Source organism: Kryptolebias marmoratus, linkage group LG17 (genome assembly GCF_001649575.2).
Source record: "Kryptolebias marmoratus isolate JLee-2015 linkage group LG17, ASM164957v2, whole genome shotgun sequence".
NCBI classification, from domain to species: domain Eukaryota; kingdom Metazoa; phylum Chordata; class Actinopteri; order Cyprinodontiformes; family Rivulidae; genus Kryptolebias; species Kryptolebias marmoratus.
The window spans coordinates 22,986,753-22,993,689 of NC_051446.1; positions in this window are offsets into that span (position 1 = coordinate 22,986,753).

The following is a 6,937-nucleotide window of genomic DNA, read 5'->3' on the forward strand; positions in this document are numbered from 1 at the left end:
TTTCACCTCCTGAATGTTCTTTGGTATGAATCTATAGAGAATGCAAAGGAACAATACCTGTTTGTACATGCTCTCAGACGACAGGGAAAAAAAGAACTTCGGGTCTTCATTTTTCTTATAAGAAATGATGACTCCCATTCTTTTCACGGCGTATTGAGCATGCACAATAGGCTCACTGGAGTTCATATAAACACTTTGACTCCACTTACGATAATGTCAGATTCAAACCTGTAAAAAATGACTCACTCCCCCTGCGCCTCGTGGAGGACAGGGCCGTCTTTTGTCTGATTGGCCGGCTCTCATTTGTCTTTGACACACGGAGTTGGTCAGCCAGTTCTGCCATTCATCTCCCGTGTCAGAGGCAGACCAGGAAAGTCTGGTCTTCCTTAAAACCTCTGGCTGTTCCAGGTTTGCATATCTGCAGAAAAATATGTTTGTGATTTTAGCCCAGCTGTTGTGTTGCGTAAGCATCAGGTGCAAAATCTACACATGGATAGTAGATAAGGATGTTAAAAAGTTGCTTTTATTAAAAGTGGGAGTGTCTAAAATACATTGAGTTAGCCAGTATTGCCTGCAAAAAAAGTTCAGAAAATTAGGGAGAAGTTCTCATAAAGGAGTCAAAGCAAACTGCTACACAGAGCTGAGCTCATTCACGAGCAAATCTCTTATTAAAATCTGAAAAATTCATGCTGACACATCGTTGGGCACAAACATCGCCCAGGAGGCTGCCGTGATGTGGTGTGCATGTGAGAACTAGAACTTTAACATTAAAATAAAAAGCTGGCATGGCAGCAAACAAACTATAAAAGGAGAAGAAAACAGGAGGCTGGACCACAGGGGTGCACCAACAGACGGTGAACGGATCTGAGGAGCAGAAAGGACTGAATAAAGACGGAGAGACGATGACTGAGAGGAGGCAGGTGAGATGCAGGAGGACAGGAACGAGGACACAGGATGCAGGAGGACTGAGGGAAACAGTAACAACTGAGCGAGAAGTTAAACTGAAACACGTTGAACCCTGAAAGAAGTCTGGATAAAACAAAGAGGCGTAGCCAAACAATCATAAACTCAAAACTCCAAAACAAAAAATAAACACCCCAGATTCACGACAGACCTTCTGCAGCAAACATGATGTGTTATGACACTTAATTGTAAACCTTTCCTAAACCTAAGCCAGCGGATTTGTTGTCTGAACCTAAACACGTATTATTAGTCTTTAATCTAAACAATTAATTCAATTATATTAGACGCCAAGTTCCCAAACTGTTCCTCATTTGGGTTTTTGTTAAACTTCCAGGATAAAAAACTGGTTTTAATGTTGACCTTTGGAAATGTGGCAGAAAAAATGATTAAGAACCAACCTCACGTGTTCCTTTTTTTTTTTGTTAAATTAATGTGAAATGGTGACACGAGAGCTTGTCGCTTTCTGAAATTGCTTGGCTTCGCGCCTGCAAAGCTTCGTCTGGACGTGCCAGCGGCTCGTACCACTGCAAGACGTCACGCATGTGGACTGAAGCAGACTTTTTAATACGAATCCAATAATAAAAAGAACACATTCTTTGAGTCTAGTGGCCATGCCATTTTTCAATGAAGCATATTTTTGGAGCTTACAGACCCTTTTTTATAAGCACACCTGGAAATTGCCCCCATGGGTCACAAAATAAAATATTACAAGAGGTTCAAATCTGCTCAGCACCTAACACTCTTGCCAAAAAAAAATCCTGCTACATTCTGCCCACATTTAATAAAAGTTTCCTCCGACATCCACCTGCAAAACACCCCAGTTCTTGTCCTCTCTCTCGCTTCAAACTGGCTCTCATGGTGAGGTTACTGACATAAACTTTAAATTAAACTCCCTCTCAGCTTTCTATGCATCTGCATGGCTCTGATTCCTCGCTGTGCTTTCTACATGCTATAAAAAGACCCAGTTATCTATCCTTTTAGTTGCGGTCTCAGCAGTCCTTCTGGAGCTCTGCCACGGTGCAAAAAGCCTGAAAGACGCCACACTCTAATACTTTCACAGGGCGAGATAGCGACAAAGATATACACAGAGGAAGGAGTGCGCGTTGACATCTTGTTTTATGGCGGCGGTCATGATTTCTTCGAAGCTTTTTGTACATCGACTTTAGGTTTTAGGACTTTGCTGGGTTTCAAATAAATTGGAGAGAGTAAAACGGCTTAGAAAGCAGTTCAAACAAACATGTTCGACATGAGTTACAAGCTAAATGGGTGCATTAATCTCCCTCGCCTGCAAGACTATTTATCCGCCGGCTGTTGTCATCACCATGTGTGTACTGTAGGGCAAAGCTGAGGAGTCGAGGTAAAAACATTTTAGGGGGATATGTGAAAACATCAGACCAGTTTCTGGGTTGCAGTGATGATTATAGTTAAACTTTCTCCTTCCTTGCAAACAAAGGTGGATCCAAACTGAGATAGAAGCATCCCATTTTAAAGTTTTCTTTTACACCTCCTAAAACAAGCAGATTAAATCCAAACTCATTTGCAATGCTCTGAGATCTACAACACAAAACAGGAGTTACATTCATTAATAAAGGTGGTATCTGACTGAGCTGTGGCTGCCAAAACAAGCAACCAGGGAGCCGTGCGGCCGCATTTTTCATAGGAAATTTGTCTGAAAATCACGGCCTATTTTTGTGTGCATGGCTTACAAAAAGCCTTCAAATAAAACTACGATAAAATACCAGCAATATAGAATGTAAGTAAAACACAAATAAAGTGAGTAAAAGTATGCAAATACGAAAAAAAGAAGAACATTTTCACTTTTTGACAGTATCACCTTGGTCAACTTTGTGGGATATCAGGTGTTTGAGACGCAGGTAAATCCATCAGCTGTGTTGTAGAAATGAAATTAATATCTGGGTACAATTTTAAAAATGGGGATTTGTGGTTAAGTTTTGTACTAAAAGAAATGCCTCGTTAGTTTCAGAGAAAAACGTGCAGCTTAGGATTTAATAGCAGCTCTGTGACTGCACCTTTAAAAATATGAAAAATACAAATAAACGGAGAATATTTCTGTCTAGGAACATAAAACAATATTTATCTGATGAATGGTTTATAAAACACGACATAAACTCTAAAAGGATGTCATTACACCAAGCTGTGAGGCAAGCTGCACTCCATATAATTTAATTTCTACATATTTTAAACTTTTAGTGTCTCATTTTATGCTGTTAAAATGACCAAACTCGGAGACAATAATTTCCTTTATTTTGAGCGTGAAAGCATTTTAACACAGAACAGTTTTAAAGCTTTTAAAGTTTACCTCGCAAATTAAGGTGAAAATGTAAAAAGAAAATCACCTCACACATAAGTTAATTTGTTCCCAAAAAAAAAAAAAAATTGGCGGTATTGAGGGGACTTTTCAAAATAAAAGTCCGTAAAAAAATATTTAAATCCAAGAGAGATTATTTAAACTTTTTCCCCTCAAACAAATTAAAACATAACTTCTGCTTTTTCTACAAACCTTTTTTTGTTCTTCAAAGACTCAGCCTCACATTTACAAATAAAATCTCCAGGATATTTGAATAGGACACCTAAATCTGTGTTTTTACCCAACCTGGAATACAAATTAAAGAACTTATAGGTTGCTTTAAGTAGCATCAACACAGATGACTGAGGATCCCGATCAACGTGACTGTTTTCATCACTCCTGTGCCTCAAACAGGATCTCAGACGGCCTTCTGGTTCATCCTTTACCTCCTCCACATACGACACACATCAGCTCAGCGCTCACCTTTCATCAAACAAAGGCCGATGAAGCGGCTGTCATGGCAAAGAAAGTTAAAGAATCATTTAATTCCCTTTCAGCCTCTTCATCTCTGCTGCTGTTTGTTTGTTCGAGCAGCTGAAGGGAAACACGTTACCATGGTACCTATCTGTGGCCGTTCTGGACCGTGTGGGTCTGCAGATACAATTTCCTTTCATACGGTTGCCTTCATCCAGAGGGGTTGTCACCTCCCAGCGTGTTTCTTCTGTATTTGTAGCTGATTGCCCTCTGGTGGGACTGAGCTGTTAGGTCCAGCTCAACTAAAAACAGGAGCTTCTGAAGACTGAACTGGTCTGAGTCTCCTCAGAGCGGTCGGGATCAGCTGTGGGAAGCGTGGAGTCATGGAGAGGTGACAGTCCTTTCAGAATAAAACTAAAATGGCGTGTTGTGTTACAGAACCCACCACAAGTCAACAACATGATGGAGCTGACTCGGTTCTGTCACATCTGGGATTTATGCACTTTATTGGGTTTCTTTTAATCTGAAGGGGCTCTTTCTTTTAGTCGAGTGGGTAACAGTTTGACTTTTGCCACTTCCTGATTGTGTTTTAGCCATTTAATGTTATCCTAAATTATCTTCTGAAGTGTGGTTCTGTGGAGAGGTTACGAACAAATAATGTCTTACCTGCTACAAATAACTTTTCTGAATGACCTCAGTTTGGAGAAACAGTTTAACTACCAACTGGAAATTTTAAAACAAACTCCAATCCTAAAAGTTTCACGTTTCATTCATATTTTAGTTAAAAACAAAAGTAAATAAATTAGGCGTTGACGGGTCTAAGTATCTGCGGAGCACATATGTGTCGCTGCTTTGAAAGAACCGGGACTAACTGATGGTTGTTTACGCCGTCTAACATCTTGTAGTATAAAGTTCCCCGCATGCCCTCTGCAAAGCTGAACGAAATAAACTCCTAATTTACAATCTTTGTCTCTTTTTGCCCCGGGCTCTGTTCGCACCATCTTCATCATGAGCGGCGTGTTTACACGTGGCGTTACGGCACGAGCGCAGCAGCCGCTGACCTACAGCAGACTGTTTAGGCATCAAAATGAGCATGACGAGAGCTTCTTATCCGTCAGCCGGCGTTGTGGTTATTCTTCGCCTGCATGTTTTAACCACATGGCCGATGAAACCCAAACGGACAATGCTAAAAATAAACAAATAGTGATACGAGTGCAAAAAGATAGGCCTCCAAATCGGATTTCTGTTGGCTCCCAGCGAGGTCATTTTCTCCAGAGTGGAAGCAAATAACATATGGTGCTCACTAAACGAGTTAATTAAAGAAAAATAAAGAAACATCTTGCAATTAGGATCAAAGGAAACAGAGTGAAATGGGAACTTTTCCTGGGCGATAATGTTTCTGTGTCTTTGTTGTGAAATATCTCATAAAAAAGCAAGATGTTCGTCTACAACTGATTAACTCAGTTCAAGATGGCTGCCACAGCCGACTAAGCTTAAAAACTTGATATAACTCAGTCAGTTTTACAGATGTTTAGCTTAAAAAAAAGCTTAATTTCTCTCTAATTTAATAGGAATTTGTCTTAAAATGTTAAATCCAAAGAGAAGTGAGAGAATTTGGGGGAAAGTTTTCAGGTTGTGTAAAACCAAATCTATCAGCTGAACAAACGACAAACAGTGATTTATCTGCGCCGCGATAAAAGCCAAATACAGACGCTCCGTTGGTTTAGGTTCGACCCAGAAAGGAGAGCAGAATGAGTCGGTGCCAGAACACAATATCACGACCCGAATCTGAAGTTTGATGGTTCAGCCCGCACCAGCAGTTCTCGTAATCCATCTTTCCGTGTGGGAACGCTCAACCTCACATTTTTTCCAGTTTTCACCTCCTGTCAGTTCGCCCATATGGGACGGATCAGCGCCAGAACCCGCTGTCACATCGCCGGGCCACTTGTGGGAAAGTATCCCCAGCACCGAGGGGAAACCTGTCAAACACGTGGATGTTTGGAGGAGTCCTGCAGGTATCTCCAGCCGAGGCCCGGGACGCTCGCCACTGTTCTGCGTTCCCTTTTTAAGGCAGCTGCTTGTTTATCCGGGCGCTGCCAGCTGGAGCTGCGACTGCAGGCCGCTGCCTCGTTTTAATCAGCCGTGGAGAGCGGTTCTGACGGGTTTCCAGTGTGACTCAACCCTTTTTCTAAACACTGGTCTCCACCGAGTCCCGCTCTTTTTTATCTGGGGTTTCATTTCAGATCAGGGAAAAGGAGGGGCCTTCAGACCTAAACAGAAGGGTTGCCAGTGCTGTGAATACACTTAAATTAAGTTTTTCTTCTCTTGCTCTTTATGTCTCAGTTATGGTTTTTGTTGAAGAAACCAGACAATTACAGCAGTGTTTGGTTTGAAACAGATTTCCAGCTTCTTCAGGATATTTGGGTCAAACCAGAAGCAGCCATGTGCAAAGTTGCATTATTACTTTTTTTTTAAATTTCTAAATCTTCTGAGCAGAACTTTTTGGAATTTGCCCGTTTTAAAATATTAACAACAGAAATTGTGTCTTGGCAAAGTAAAGTGATGTTTCTGTCACTTTCATTTAATCTTTGAGGGGTTTTATTTGTTTTTATGTTGTTTTGTTTACATATGACTATAGTTTTAATGGCTGTTGTTTTGGGAATTATTGTGCAGTAGGTTCGCCGTTTTAAAAGTTGAATTGGCTTAGCTTAAAGAGAATATAAAAGTGGAAATGTTTTTGAAAAGAGGCTCCACTTCTTCTGCGTTGGGGTCAAAGATGCTCGGTTGTACCACTGCGCCTCTGCTGGAAGCCGTTTTCACGCGCCTGAAGTGCTAATAAAAACACTGAGTTGAGGGGGCGTGGCCAACAGCAGCTTATTTGCATAATAGTGACGTACCCCAGACCCATCGTGACTTGTTGAGATGTTTTCATTTATTTATGAATAGATTTGAATGTTGTTTTTTTTTTTTATGTTTGTTCGTTTAAAGATTTGTTTCCATTTTATGTAGGGGGAACAGATTATTTCAGGAAGCGGAAATATTTTGTTTCCCCCTCCTAACTTTGGCAAATAAAGAGCAAATGTTATCAAAATCACAGGATTTATTGTTGACGATGAAAGGATTAAACACAGTTAAGGACTTGCAGGTAAATTAATTTGTTTCCATTTTATGTAGGGGGAACAGATTATTTCA